Raw genomic sequence first — 14,773 nt, forward strand, 5'->3', positions numbered from 1 at the left:
GGAACAGGAGCTGCAGCGTGTCCTGGAGGGTCTTGGGCAGGCAGAAATAGGATGTGCCCCAAAATAGACAGACAGCCTCAGCCTAATTTTTCAGGTTTATCAGATTGTGGGATATGCTTACAACTGTGCATCAGCTTGGGCTCCTGCCGTCTTGGAAACCAGTTCCTAAAAGCCCTGTGTATTGTATTTGTACCTGCAGTAACTCGTTTCAGGATTTTCTTGCTTTAAAAGGAGCTTGTCAGGGCATGGAGACTTAAAAGAAATCTTTCTTCAGCTTAATGTATTTACAGACTTATCTGTACCTCAGCAATCTGATTTAATCAACTTGAGCAGATACAGTTTAAGTACCAGAGTTTTGAATTAGAGAAAATAACTCCTTTTGTCTTCCGAGAGCCCTAATTCTAACTGAGGGTATCACTGACTTTACAACAAACACAATTCCCCTCTCCGACACCAGCTATCCTGGTAGGCAGCTTTAGACACATGCAACTCTACATTATGTCAGAGAAAACAGATCATCTGAAAGTAAAATGGTTCGCCAAAGAGTAAACAAAGCATCCTGCCAAGGTTTAGTGCCAAGGTTTAGTGCCAAGGTTTAGTGCACCGCGTTTCCTTGGCTGCGGGTTGGGCACTTCCACAGGGGCGCGTTCTGAGCCCAAGCCCCTTTTGCGATGCCTGTGCCCACACAGAGCAAACCCAGAGGGAAGGGTCTGCTTGCCGGGGGCTGAGTGCAGGACGGGGGATGCAATGCCCCCGGGCATTGGTCACGGCTGCACGCAGGGCCATCGGGCAGAGCCCCCGCCCCGCACGCCCGGGAGCTGCGGGCTCGCAGCTGGGAGGAGCCCGCAAGGAAATCTCCGCACGCGTGCGATCGCCGCGCCCGCTCCCATCCCCGGCACGCCGGCGCGGCGGCTGCCAGGCAACAGAACCGGCCCGGAGGAACTCTGGAGATAATGCTAAAAATAGTCCCCAGCAGGCGAGACAGCCGAGCAGCCGTGGCCGGTGACGTCGAGTTCCTCGCTGCTGCCCTCTGCCACTGCCCACAAACGCCTCTGGTGGCCAAGGGCTCCTCCGGGCGTCCCCAGAGGGCGGCACCGGGGCACGGACCAGCGCTGCCGGCGGTCCCTGGCACACGGCTGCCCTGCGCCCAGCCCGGGCCCGGAGCCCGGCTCTTCCCGGCCCACGCTGGATCCGTAACTAACGGAGGAAGGGATGGAAAGAAGCCCCTGGGCGAATCTAGTGTTAAAAGGAGCAATTTGATTAAACGGACAAAATCACGCACACCATTGGAAATGACAAATGACATCTACAAACACAGTACAAACGCGAGGCAGAGCAGACACCTCCCTCTGTCTCTTCAGTCTGTTGTTCCCAGCAGCTGAAATCACTTTTGTACCTCATCTGTACCAAACCCAGTTTGCCTCCCTCCTCATGCAGGGATGGCAGAGAACACAAACCGAAACACAGGACCATATAAAAACCAAAACAGTGTCCACATACTTTATGCAGCAGTGTTTGAAGTTCTAGGTCTGGAAGAAGGAGAAATGGCAGGAAGGAGCCCTGTGTTTTATCGCTTTGGCCCCAGCACATTGCCCCCATCTCAAGGGGAGCGGCTTCTCTCCACCAGCTCAGTCCTGCCCAAATTGGGCCACTACACCTTTTTTGGAGAGGCACTGTGCAAAACCACTCCAGTGAACTGATCCAGTGCAAGAGTCATCCCACTTTGTCCACCTTTCCTCTCTTTAGGCAGCGAGGTATTTCTTGGGCACACCCTTCCTCCATGACTGCAGCCCCTCTCCAGCTCTCTTAACCATATCAGGGAAATTATCAGGGTGAAAAAGAACCCCCCAGCTCCATTTCCTGGGTATTTTGGCCCAGGTCTGCTCACTCAGAGCGCTATGCTGGGCACCCTGGCTTCCAGCAGGGCTGAAGTGGGATGGAGGGAGTGTTCTCCTGTCAAGAGCTGTGGGCAGGAAGGGTAGGTTAGTCACAGGCATTGAGCAACAGCCTCTTTCACCTCCTTGCAACACCAGCTGCAGGAACAGGAAAGTCCAGGCAGGTGCTACCCCACATTTAAGGATTACTTTGTATAATGCATCCAAGAGATGTGTTTAACTCCTTGAAATACCACTTTCTTTTAAAGCAGTGGCCCAAGATCCTGGAGAAGTTATATCCAAAGCTGCTTGAATACAAAACCAGCAGCAAGAGCCCCCTGCTTCAAACCAGCAAAGGAGCACACCAGCAATAAGCAGAGCCTGGTGACACCCACACAGGGATGCCCCTGGGAACTGGGACATGCTTAAATCAGTGCTCCTGGTAACCCAGGCATGTACCTTTACCACACATTCTCCTGCCTCATGTCTTTTCCTAAAGGAGCAGCACAAAGCCCTAGGCACCAGCCTCGCAAAGCGATCCCACATCACTTCCCTCAGAGGCACCTTCTCCTTCTTCTCCCCTTGAGTTGCTGTTAATGACCCCAGGGTGCAGCTCTCATGGCAGGTGATTTCACCTGCAGCCAGTACACATGACGTGGATCAGCTCCTTTGGTCACCCAAAAGAAGCCCCAGGAGAAGGGAGCAAGGTCTGACGAGCAGCAGGTGGCTCCCAGCTGGCACTGACCTGTTTGCTCTTTCCAGGACCTTCCTCCCTGTGCACAAAAACACACTCAAATGGAGAAAGAGCAGAGCTAGAAACCAAATTCTGATGTTCATTGCAGAGAAAATGGCCTCTCTGCAGCTGGCCATAAATTTCCCAGTGAGTGTAAGGGGGACGTGGGTGCACATGTCTTCCAAATGCCAATGTCATTTTCAGTGGGAGTAAAACCCAACTGATCTTTAACATGCAGCACTTAATTTCAACGCCTTTTGTGCATCAACACTACTAGTGAAACAAACACCAGATTTTACAAAAATGAGTATGTGTCAACATATTGGTGACTCACACACACCCAGTTGCAGACTCTGAATTATCCAGAAGCTTTCTGCTTCAGCACTTTTTGTCCAGTAATGATAGAAATATCCCATCTGGAAATCCTGGTGCATCCCAGGTCTTTCTTGTTGCTGCCCTGAAGCTGAAGTTTCAGCATGTTTGGGAAGAGATTTCCAAGTGGGAAATACCATACGTGTCAGCCACACATATGCAGAACTGGAAACCTCAAGGCAGCAGCTGCCACTAAACCTTTCTACAAACCTGACTGGAGAGGGTTCAGCCAAAATAGGAGGTCTGCAGACATTTTTCAGCAGGCTCATTGTGCCCCTTCCTGGGCCATCCCTGCCACTCAAACACACTGAGCCCTTCCTGGGAAAGTGGACCTGCCTGGACCCTCAGATGCCCAGCCTGGGGTTGCAGACTGCCACAGCTCCAAGTATATTTGCTGCTGCTCTTTACAGCTTACTTTGAATGAATCACCACAAAAAAGCTGAGGGTTTGGTACCTCACAGCTGTGAAGTATAAAGAAAGACCTGTAGAGATACCTTGCACCATAAATGTATTTGTCTGTGCTGGTCTATATCTAGGTGATAAATGAAGACACTTGAGCAAGCTTCTTAATCTTTGAAAAGCAAACCAAAGCCAATAATCCTTTCTAGTTTTATTATACCATTCATCCAATTTCTTTTGCTCTGCTTCCAAAAGCATTGGTGGCAGATGGGCAGCCTACAACTTCCAGCCTGGTTGGGTTTGCTGGTGGGGTTCATTGCCGGGTGAAGGCACTGGAACTGCTGAGAAATTATCCCCACTGTGCTGGCCTCAGACTTCACCAGGTCTGCAAGCCTTCTTCCTCAAGGCCAACTGCTGACAAAATCTCGTATCAAACCAGAAAATCCAGACTGACCTTTAACTTAATGTATATAAATCTCAAAGGCAGGTACCAAGAGGATGGTGCCACATTCTTCAGTGGTGCCCGGCGACAGGACGAGGAGCAGTGGCCATAAACTACAACACAAGAAGTTTCACCTCAACATGAAGAAGAACTGCTTTACTCTAAGGATGGCAGAGCACCAGAACAGGCTGCCCAGGGAGGTTGTGGAGTCTCCCTCTATGGAGGCATCCAAAACCCATCTGGGTGCATTCCTATGTGACCTGCTCCAGGTGACCCTGCCTTGACAGAGGGATTAGACTGGGTGATCTCCAGAGGTCCTTTCCAACCCTAACTATTCTGTGATTCTACTAGATACAGCTCTACAAGCCACCCCTCATCTCCTGGAAAATCTTCTTGCTGAGCTCTGGTGATTCTCACAAGTCCCAGGCATCCACCCCAGCCTACAGCCACCCACAACTCTCTGAGGACCCAAACCCAGCCGACAAAGAAGACCTACCACCATCACAACCCCACAGTGAGGCGGGAGGATGTTACAGAATCAAGAGCCTGTTGCTCTGCTTCATTTTCCCTCTGGGCTCCACCATGAAGCCTCTTCAATAATGGCTTTATGGCTCCATCAATCTTATTTAAACTTCAGTACAAATAAATTGCAGCACATTCAGAGTCCCATCACAGTGCTCTGACTCACCCAGTCCCAGCAGACATCGTATATTAAATTAGTTTTGGAATATATTCAAAAGCAGTCGTTTCAGCTTCTTCAGCCAAGACCTCCCCACGTTATATGTTAGGGGAAAGCAGAGCAGGATGTCCCTTTGGGCCAGGGTATGGGTTTGACATGGCACTGAACTCCTCCCCTTGTTCCCAGCCTGGCTGCAGCAAGGGGTTCCTGCTGCAGTCCTGCCTGGGGCAGTTTCCACCGTGGGTCCCTGTGGGTTGCAGGGACACAGCCTGTCTCACCGTGCCCCACAGCACGTGGAGGAGCCTCTGCTGTGCTGCCCGGAGCACCTCCTCCTCCTCCTCCTCCTCCTTCTTCATGGGGAGGACTCTTCACACTCTTCCCTTGCTCCAGCATGAAGTCCCTCCCACAGGAGAGAGTTACTGTGAACTTCTTCAGTGTGAGTCCTTCCCATGGCTGCAGTTCTCCAGGAACTGCTACAGCGTGAGTCCCCCACGGGGTGCAGCCCTTCAGGACCTGCCTGCTCCTGTGTGCGTTCCTGCAAGGTCACAAGTCCTGCCAATAACCCTGCTCCAGCCTGGGCTCCTGTCTCCACAGGTCCTGCCAGGGCTTCCCATGGGGTCACAGCCTCCTTTGGGCATCCCGCTGCCAGACCTAAAGAGACACACTGGGAGCTGTGGTCTTAATCTATCACAGTTTCCCCTTCAGAAAACCAAAGATGTATTATTAAATGAATTCAATATTATCCAAAACATGTGGTCTTCTATGACTGAAAGCAGTTAAAGACTGAATTCCTTTCTAAAGGGCCCCATTCTTGAGATGTAATTCAGGGGCTTGTTGGATGCAAAAAACAACAAAAACCCACCAAAAAACCACCACAACTACAACAACCAAAAACCAAACCAAAATAAAAAAAAACAAACAAACAAAAAAACCCAAACAAACAAAAAACCCCAAACATCCCCCCCCCCAAAAAAAAAACCCCAAACCACAAAAAACCCAACCAACCAACTAAAAAACCCCAACCCCTGATGTTTTCTCCACCTTTGCTTTCCTGCAGCAGCAAGAGGCAAGGCTGCATGCAGTGTCACCCCAGGGACTTGGGGGTGGTTGTGTCCCTGTGTCCCACAGAGCTGGGGACATCCATGACCTGCAACCTGGGCAGCATCACAACAGCACATGGAGATGCTGAAGTGCCAAATATGCTTCCAGGTAGCAAAAAAAAAAAAAAAAAGCGTGCTTAAACTGAGTTACTTTTTCACTCACTGGCTGGCAAGATAATGATCTGACACAGCTAATTAGCAAATTCCTGAGGCTGTTGTACCCCTCAGACCAGAAGCATACCAAACTCCTTGTTAATTCTGCTTAGTTTCCTCTGCCTCCTCTTATTGCCTTATCAATCTTATACCCTTATCTCCTTTGAGAAACGAACGGGAAACACCTTCCTGTTTAACTGCCTGTGCTCTGGAGTGGTTTCCGATCAGTGGACATCAGCATGAGCTTTAGATGCAGAAATCCAATTAATCTAATCTGCCTGCTGGCTGATTGATACCTGTGAGGTTGCTGCTCAAGGGAGAATGCCTCCGGAGAGTCGTCAGTCAGGCTGATGTGTGATGGCAATGATTATGCAGGCTCACGATTTCCCCACCCCGAGGCTCTGTGTGTAGGAGCAGCCCAGGCTGGGCAGAAGCAGCTGCTTTCAGCTTTGCTCCTTTCACTTCAACCGCATTTCCATTCCAAAGGAAGAGGCAGAGGATCTGTGGTGGCAAGGACTTCCAAGGCAAAAGGACATCTCTAGTGCCCTTGAAAAGCCACTGAAATATTTCCCTCCGTAGCAAACTGAACTCGGCCTTCCCAGGTCCTGCCAGCACATCTCATCATTTTCTGGTTTTGCTGGTGTTATGGGTCATTCCTGTACCTGCAGATATGGGTCAGGTCCAGCCATGGACTGACCTTTGCCTAAGCTGTGCTGATCAAGCCTGGAAAATGACAAGTACTGAGGCTTTTCTGCTTCCTTTCTAAATCACATCAGGCTGCTCAGCAAAGGCTGCTCTGTGGTGTCTACATGCTGCAGCTTTCCTGGATAAATCCAGGTATTCCCCAGTCACTGGCCGTGTGTGTGTTCAGGCATGGAAGAGAGAGCCTGTACAGTGCCTGCAGCCCTGGCACTGCCCCAGGATGCCCACTCTGTCCTGCCAAGCACTGTGCTGGTCCTCCCACCAGGAGGTTTTGGGCAGTGGGCAGTGGTGGTACCTCCTACCTGCAGGGCCATGGTGAGCCCTGGGCACTCATCATGGAGTCATAGAAGAATTTAGGTTGGAAAAGACCTTTAAGACTATTTAATCCATCTGTTAGCCCAGCACTGCCAAGTCCACCACTGAACCCTGTCCCTAAGTGCCACATCTACGTGTCTTTACAATATCTCCATGGATGGGGACTCCACCTTCAGATGAGGAAGGGGCATGACCCCACTGACCCTGACCAGCTCTGTGCCAGTGGGTGCATGCAGGGTGTTCCAGTCATGGGTCTGGAGACATGCCAGGAGGTATCTTGAACTCATATGGGCCTGGACACCACAGACTCCCCTTTCTCCACCCGATGTCCTGGTCTCTGTGGGACAGGCACTCAGCTGCACGGGCCAAAAGGGTGCTGGCACAGCTCAGCTGGGCCTGACCCTGCTCTCCTTGCATCCTCACTGGGCTGGGGTGGGGAGGTGGAACGCTGGCTCTGCATCCACAGGGATGCTCTGGCAGCGCTGTGGTGGCACTCAGAGTGCAGGTGGTGCGGGGCAGGCTCAAACCAGACTTTTGTTTTGCTTCCTCTCGAAGGAAGGGCTCTCTATCACCATCACAACAGTTCCACAACACTCAGGCCCTCAGGGGCTGCCTCCGGGATCGGCCAGGCAGGAGCACCGGGCCACCCGTCCCACGGCTCCTCTTCCACAGCGTCCCTCAGACGGGCTCTGCCCGATCTCGCAGTCTCCCATCCCAGCACAGGAGCAGGCCACTGCTTCTTTGGCATTGAGAATGAAACGTAGGGTGTCTGGCTTCTGAAACCGTGTTTCCATGGAGTGATCATTGTTTTGGTGCTGAGGATGGCTGGGATCAGTCCCGCTCCTGTCAGCAGCAGAGGAAAGCAGCAGGTTTGGGCAGCCTGCGCTCTGAAGCGCTGCGAGCACCGTGGCAGCTGATGCCGTCTGCCGTGATGAGTCACTGCTGTTGATTTGGGCAGAGGCAAGAAAAACAGCCTGAAATGCACCAATTTAACACTCTCATTCTCAGCGATGGGCTATTGGCTCAGAGCAGGTCCCCATCCCATGCATCCCCCATCTCCTTTCAGTGCGGCATCACTGAAATTAATTTTTCAATATTGGAAAAGTGATTTATTGAGAGCCTTATATTTGGGAAAGCAGCTCACATCACTGCCAGAGACGTCACTTACAAATGGATCACATCTGCATCAACAAAATACCCGGTCCCCTTTGCCTTGCTAATCTCCCCAGGCAACTCTTTTTTTTTTCATGGCTGCTCAAACATTGGCTTTATCGCCACGGGAAGGACAGGAGCAACCTGCAGAGCACTTGTTCGTGATAGTTGCTCAGGATAGCTGTCCCTGGGCTGTTCTCCCAAAAGCATTCATCCCAAAAGAGAGCTTAACTCAGCGTGAGCCCCCGGGAGGTGTTTCAGCCCTGCTGCAGCTGCAGCCAAACCACTGGAGGAGCAGAACCAAGTGCCAGTGGTGGGTGCATCCCGACTGGAGAAGGGATCACACAGCACAAACCAGCCCCGGGGGGCTCAGAACATGCCACTGCAGTGTGGGTGGCAGCTCGGCTCCAGCCTGGTGTGGGAAGTGAGCTGTCAGGTTGTATTTCCTACATCCCGCCTCAGCAGCCACGAGTATTCCCTTATACTTTTCCAATAATTTCCGTTTTCTCTTTTCCTTTTCAAAGAACCACAGATGAGCTATATGGTCTCACACAAATGAAAAAGAAGGGCTGTCATTCCAACAAATTACAGCTGCTGGTACCCTGGAGCTGTCAGAGCATAATCTGTTTTGAAAGAAATCACACTGGTAGATTTTGTGGGGATGGATGGATGGATGGATTGAGTCATGCTTAGCTCTGGATGGGGCTCACCAGAGAGGGATCAGATGTTCTATTTTCTGAAGCTCATTTCTGAAACCTGTTGTGCCTTGGGATAGCAGTTACCATTCAATCCTGGGCCACACACACAAACACTATATAAAATAGAATCTCGCTTGTTTGCTGCTTTTAAGCTCTGATTTTAAGCCCAGGAAAGGCACATTACATGGCTCCAGATACTGCAGTGTGCCCCCGAAGCAAACAGGTGGGCCTGAGACTTTCCATTACTTTCAGTAAACAATTTTCAAACTTAAGAAAATCTTTATCTGTGCTGGGTTGAAACACTAAAAACAGCCCCTTGAGCGCGGTGTTTGGAAGAAAGGGCTGCCGGTGTCCCCCTGCACGGCGTGGTCCCTTGGATGCTCAGCTCGGGCTGCCAGCTGCCGCCACGGTGACACCTCAGGCGGTGCTGAGGGCTCTCCCCTCGCACCCAGGGGAAGGGAACAGCGGTGAAAGCACAGAACAGAAGAGCAGTGCCCGAGGGGCACTTCGCCCGGCCTGCCCCGGGAGCCGCTGTGAGATGCAGCCGGGAGATGGCAGCAGGCTCCCAGGGATGCGCGGCTGCGGGCGCTGCGCTCCCGGCGCCGGGACACGCGGAGCCGCCGGAGCGGCGCTCGGGGGACGCCGCTGTGCCCTGCACACGCCCGGCCCGGCTGTCGCGGGGCCGCAGCTTCGCGCAGCCCCCGGGGCAGCCTCCGGTCCCCGCCGAGCGGCGGCACCCGCGGGGGACGCGGCGGGAATGGTTCGAGCACACCTGGTCATCCCCTCCGGCCTGAGCGGGTGATGGGCTGGCCATCCAGGCGTTTGCCGGGTGTCAGTGACCCGTTCTTCATCTTCTGAGTGTTGTTTGGGGGAGGGGAAAAAAAGCTTAACAGCATCCCTTGTCAAATTGTGCATCTGGAATGACTCCTCCTTCCCCTGTCCCCCGCACGGTGCAGCTGCCAGTGCCCCCAGTGCACACCAACTCCTTGCTGGAGTGCACCATCAGAGCTCGAGCAGAGAAACTCAGAGGAAAACCTCAGTCTTAGTGTTTGCCTTTCCCAAGATAATAAATCCACCTCATGATTGCTGCCACTTTCTTTTTTTCCCCTACTCTGTCCCTATTTCTTGCCTGGCTTTGCTCTTTGGGGTGCATCCCCAGGAGCCTGCTGTGCACCAACGTGGCTCACTCCCCATGGGATCCCACCACTGCCTGAGATCGTGGCCTTCAACCCCAGCATTTTGTAAACAGAAGAACCTGAGGTTTGCTTCCAAATGCAAGGCTGTGCTTTATAATCCCTGTGAAAACAGAAGGAACTAAGCAGGGTGAAGAGCTGCAGGTAAATTCAGATGGCAGAGCAGCTCACAGGAGGAAAGGCTCAGGGTGGCAGTGGTGCCCTGCCATGGGTGAGGTGGGTGCCTGCACCCAGAGGAAGCCACTCGTACAGAGAAGCCCATCAGGGACAGGGCACAGCAGCTCACCAGGAGCTGCCCTGCCCTAGGATAATCTCACCTGCGGTGCATTAAGGTCCAAGCCAGGGCTGAACATTTCCAGCAGCCCAGGGCCCCATCTGGCAGGTCTGGAAAGCCCCCAGTGGGGGAGGTACCCTGGCTCTGCAATCTTTTTGTGCCAGATGTTCTGAGCCCAAGCCAGCTCTTCGGGGTTACCTTCCCAGCCTGGTGACAGCCCCATGGCACCGGCCCACCCACCCCAAGCTCACCCTAAATAGCTGTGCATCATCAATAACAACAAGATCCCGGCAGGGGAGGCTTTCGGCGGTGGGAGTCGTGACTCATCCCCTAGGGCCTGTAGCTCACACAGCATATGGCAATGCATTTTCAGAAACTCGGCGTGCACAGAGGGAGACACAGCGTGTGCCAAACCAGGGAGCGTGGCAAGAGGCTCTCCTGGTGACAAAGGTGCCACAGATTGGCTCCTGCGTTCCCCTGTGCCTGCAGGAGACACGTGAAGCCCAGGAAAGCGACCGTGGCTGTCCTACATCCCAGCATCCCCCCTCCCACTGCCTCGCCTGTGAGAGCTGCTCTCCTCACACCCCGTCTGCTTGACTTTCTAACGGGGAATGCAAGCCAGAGGATACCCACAGCAAACCATGCATCGTTTGGTAAATTAAGAGAGATCAGATTCCACCTTGCCAAAAGTATTTGTGTGGCTCCTTCTCTTGTCCTGGATGCTCTCACTTCTCTTGAAACACCAAAGGTGATTTAGCCCAAACTACAGACTGTACTTTCAACCACTAGGACATAAATCTAGAAGCAATTCCACTGCCATTAATGGTGGTGTTCTGGGTTCATTCCAGCACACTAGAAATGAGAGCCTGCCGCAGGTCACAGGCAGGGATAGATGGATTATCAATATATCATTGTGTCTGCCTTCTCCTCCTCCTTTTTTTTTTTCTTTTCCTTTTTTTAAGCAATTCTGGAATGATTTACCATTGCTACACATCTTAGTAACTTCTTTTGGGGCTGCATTTGCAACACTATGGGCTCCAGCTCAGCACTGCCACTGTGAGATTTACTGCAGCATCAACACAAGCTGGGGCAAACCCTGTTTAAATGGAACCACTCTGGATTCAGGACTAAATCATTTAAAGAAAATCACAGTAACTGTCCAGGAGCACAGGCATTCAGTAAGCCCTTGGTGATAGCTGAAACTAATTTAACCCTGTGGTTGTGCCATGTAATTAGCATTCCTACTGCTGAATCACACACTGATTGTTCAAAATCGTATTCCAAAAGAGGGCAGAGGAAATCACACTGATGCCAGAGATTGCCAGGGATGCAGTGGAGATGTGCTGCAGTGTCTGCATGATGATAGCTTGTGATAGAACCTGGAGCAGCCACAGCCTTTCCGAGAGTGAGGCTCAGGGCTGTGCAGCTGAGCCCCAGAGCCCTGACCCACACAGCTCCCCAGGGCCTGCGGAAGCTGCCGGAGCAGAGAGCAGCTGGATGGGACTCCTGCTTGAGCCATCCCTGAAACCTGCAGTGTGAAACTGCTGTCCAGCTCTGCTGGGCACTCCAGGAGGCACCAGAGATGCAAACTGCCAGCGCTGCCTTTCCCAGGGTGATGAATGCCAGAGAGGCTGATTTATTTCTCCCTCTCTATCCTACCTCTCAATCAAACCTGACATAATTTTCTCTTTGATGAAACTGCACGTTGGATTGCCTCTGCCTCACTTCCTAGGATAGCCAAGCTCTGGGCAGACCTTCAGCATGCTGGAGGGGGCAGAAGAGACCAGTGGCCAGCATGAGCTGCCCTCAGAAAGCTGGGGTTTGAGCTCCCTGAGTGATGAAGGGCTGAGCTGGGACATGGCCAGGATGGATCCTCAGCAGACTCCAGCATGCTCCCAAGCAGGTGCCAACTGCCCCACTCCTCAGGGCTCTGTGCCTGCTTCCCTTCCCACCTACTTCTTTAAAACCCTTGCACATCTCAGTGTGCACATGCAGTGCCATCCCACAGCTCCCCCCAAATCAGAAAATGGTCTGTCTCCAAAATACACTTCATTTTGGGGAGCCCAAGCAAGCACCATCACTAAATCCACTAAATCAGCATTGGTCCACTAAATTAGGGGTGCTCTTGAGAACACTTTGAGAGCCTCGGGGCAGACAGGCACACTCATACCACCTCCATTTACAATTTTAAGAAGTGAGTGGCTCAGATACAGGTTGAAATAATTTGAGTGGCCCCAGTTCTCATGTAAAACCCCCATACATCAAACCTCTGCACACCCAAATGCTCCCCTTGGAAGACAGGGAGGACTGAAACATGGCCAGGCTCTCCCCACTGCACAAGCCCAGCTCCAGAATCGACAAAGATCTGTTATTTTCAGCAGCTCCACAACAAGCAACAGACTGGGGGGAAAAAAAGGCAAAGCTCAGTGTGCAAAACTAATGGAACAGGAGGATGCCTCAGTCTCCCAGCAGAGCTGAGCTGCACAAACAGCCACTGATCCACAGGGCCCTTTCCCAGCACCTGGCTAGCCCCAAAATCTCCAGCTGCCAAAAGCCTTAGTGACTACTGGGCTCTGTTTCTGCCAGCTCTTCTCAGCAGAGCGCGACGCACTCGTCCTTCAGCTCAGCCAGCTAGTCAGGCTAACAGGGCAATATGCACCACATCTTCCTGTGGTACACAATCAGCCTGAAATTAGGGTCTAGTGTAAATCTTACCAGATATGTCTGTAGAACTTCAAAATCATGTAATTGGACTCAACTGCAGAAGAAACGTCCATGGGAGACCTCGATGCTGCTTAATCTGCGCAGGGTGGGAGAAAGAGAGAACAAGGTGGGGCTGGATGGGGCTCAGAGCAACCTGCTCTGGTGGAAGGTGTCCCTGCCCACGGCAGGGGGGTTGGAATGAGGTGATACTTAAGGTCCCTTCCAGCCCAAGTGTTTCCACTAGGCTTGCTGGAGACTAAGTGTTGGCAAGATGCTCCAGAGAGGTCAAGTTTTGAAAGTGCAGTTCAGGGAAAAACCAACAAACTGAAAATGTGAGGAATGTTATCCTCTGTCAACCTGCATTTGGTACCCTTCAGTTACCATACTACCTGCTAAACTAGGAAGGGGGTGTTCAAAGTCACACTTTGGGTGGTGTTTTGGAGGCAGGAGCTCCACAAGTATTAGGGAAAATATATCTCAGCTCAGAAATAAAGATACCATTTTTAAAAGCGTATTGCCTCCATCTGAGGTGGGGTTCAGACAGCCCAAATGGTTCATTTGGCCTCTTCCTAAAATACACTTGACTCTGTTCTCTGCCTGTTGGACTCTGCATTTCCCCTTATGGGGAAGTCTGTCACAAGGGTTCATTTTGCCCACAGTTTAATGAGGTCTGTGCAAAAGGCAAAGAGCAGAGCTTTGGGATACAGCCCAGATGCAGCTGGGATGCTTGTTCTCCTGAGCTGCAACCCCCCTCTGTGACCATTCTGCATATCTAAAAATGCCTCCCTTCTCCTGTTCTGCTTCTCTTTTGTGAGCAGCACCATCTGGGCAGGGATCCCCTTCTCCTGCTTATGAGAAGACCTTCAACACATTTCTAATAGGGAAAAAGTGTTAAGCATGGAAGCAATATCCTTTAAAAGACGCTAAATCTGTTGCATGAAGCCATTTGGCATATGCCATTCATTGTGAGGGTTCCTTGGTGAGCACAGACAAGGCTGCTGCCACTGCTGGAAAATTCAGACATATCCCCCAAATGGCATATTAATAATGAGACCTTTCAAAGGAAGATCTGTGACTCATCCAAGAAGAAAAATGGGTCATTCACTGCACTGAACTCTCCAAACAAAACAGCAGCTTTTTTTGGGCTTGCCCAGTTTAAACCAGAAAAATAGAGAAAGCAACGGGAGAGAAAAGATGGTGGCTGCAGCTGGCAGACAACATGAGCAGTGAGAGACTGCACTGGCATTTTGGGGTTAAAAATCCCACCCTGACAGGCATTTTGTGTCTCATATGGCTCTCAGGAGTGCAAGATCTGCGTCATCCTTCATTACCACCTCACCCCACTCCACCCAAAGCCACAAACTCTCTAGTCCTTCCCCAAAAATTCACCAGTCCTCTCCCAAAAGTCACATCCTGGGGGTACCCAGGGTGAAAGGGACCCAAGCCACCAGCACCAGGATGCTTTGGGAACCTGGTGGCTTTTGCCTTGGCAGTCATCCTGCAAGGGACATCCCTGCAGCAGGGAGCACCCAAGGGGCCAAGGAAACATGCAGTGAAGGGTGAACTTGCTGTAGGTGCAGAATACACCCAAAACTGTCAAATCTGAGCAAGGATTTCCAGTGCCCAGACTGTGTTACTGCCAGGGCAGGAGCCACTCTGCCTCACCTGTGTGGATATGGGGCCCTAGCACTGAAATCCCTGTTGGGCAGGTGTACCTGGGGGATCAGAGGGATCATGTGCACAGGGACACGCAGCCCCCAGCCAGCTCCCGCTGGTCCCTTGGTGGAGTCAACGCAGAAAAAAGGGCAGGTTGCAAAGCTGGCATTTAAGATTTCATTAGAGCTGTTAATCTTATTGCTATTACCATATTATAATCACTTTCACAACCCATCTAAGTCCAGGGCAGCTATCCATCCCGGATTATTACATCCATCATTTGCATTCAGCATTTATTTGGGACCATGACTTCATACAATGCTTTGGA

This window comes from Corvus kubaryi, unplaced genomic scaffold (genome assembly GCF_017639235.1).
Source record: "Corvus kubaryi isolate FWS band 111438036 unplaced genomic scaffold, C.kubaryi_AGA036_p1.0 37387, whole genome shotgun sequence".
Lineage (NCBI taxonomy): Eukaryota > Metazoa > Chordata > Aves > Passeriformes > Corvidae > Corvus > Corvus kubaryi.